Source organism: Octodon degus, unplaced genomic scaffold, assembly GCF_000260255.1.
Source record: "Octodon degus isolate 3935 unplaced genomic scaffold, OctDeg1.0 scaffold00077, whole genome shotgun sequence".
NCBI classification, from domain to species: Eukaryota; Metazoa; Chordata; class Mammalia; order Rodentia; family Octodontidae; genus Octodon; species Octodon degus.
This window is the reverse complement of record NW_004524653.1, coordinates 7,762,833-7,764,184: the sequence shown is the minus strand read 5'-3', so window position 1 is coordinate 7,764,184 and position 1,352 is coordinate 7,762,833.

Sequence of the window (1,352 nt, the reverse complement as noted above, 5' to 3'; positions counted from 1 at the left end):
GGGCGCTCTCTGTTCCTGCGTGTTCAGACCGCCCTGTGTGCACACAGTTAATAAAACTCCCTTTGTTCTTTGCATGAGAGACCGGCTCTTGGGGTCTTCCTTCGCGGCGACTCGACCCTTACATTTGGGGGCTCGTCCTGGATCGTCTCCCGTGCGGGGGGACCCCAACAGCCATCTCTTGGGGTAAGTACGGCCATACCATTAGCGTTAAGTGTTTCAAGCCGGCATAGCCTTCGGGCATTTGCGTGGCCTTCGGGCCGGTTTGGCCTTCGGGTCGGTCCTGCCTTCGGGCGCTCATCTATTGGCCTGTGACTGGTGGTGAGGAGCGTGAGTTCCCACTGCCTGCAACTGGTAGACGTGCCTGAAGGTTGCAAGTCTGCTGAGGGACGCCTCAGTAGTGTTTGTCGGATCTGGGATCCGGCTGGTTCTGTGGGCCAATAGATTGTCTTGTTTCAGTGTTCTGTGTTATCTGTGTTCGTCTGTCTGGCGCCATAACTTGCTTCTTCCTTTACAGGAATACTAACATTTGGTTAATGACTTCTCTCTCCACTCCACGCACTTCACACGTTCCTGTTTATTTGTTTGCAGCCGCCTACACTATTTTTTTTCCTTTGTCCCCTTGGTGTTCTGTGGGACGTCGGTTATTTTGATAATATGGGACAAATAACATCTGCTCCTCTTGCCCTTACCCTAGGTCATTGGTCGGAGATTAGGGGGAGAGCACATAATCTTTCTTTGACTGTTAAAAAAGAAAAATGACAAACTCTCTGTTCTTCAGAGTGGTCCTCCTTTAATGTCTCTTGGCCTCCCAAAGGCACTTTTGTTCTCTCCACAGCTCAGGTCTTCGCCGTATCATTTTTTTTGGACCTGCCTGGCTATCCAGATCATCTACACATAAGTCTGGACTGACCTCATCCAGGATCCACCCACCTGGATCAAGAAATTTATCAAGGTTATAATCTACCATCCTGCGCACCTCCCTTCTTGGTCCCCTTGGCTCCTCCAAAGAAGGACTTGGAGCTGACACCCTTCACCAACCGTTGCTGTCCCCCTGAAATGACTCAAGGTTTGCTGTTCTGGACACCGTTCCCAGACAACTGGCTAATTCCACCTGGACGCACTGGCAGTTCCAACTGATAAAAAGCGGCTATGACTCCCGACCATCACCCTCAGGACTGGCTTATCCTGCCTGCCACCTGGTACACAGATAAATTCATTATACAGTTGTTAAAATATTGGTCAAAATGTGTCGCCAAATTTAAGCTAAAACCTAAAATTGTTATAAGGTTATGATATTTCTTTTTTTTTTTTATGTGTGTGTGTGTGTGTGTGTGTGTGTGTGTGGCCAGCTC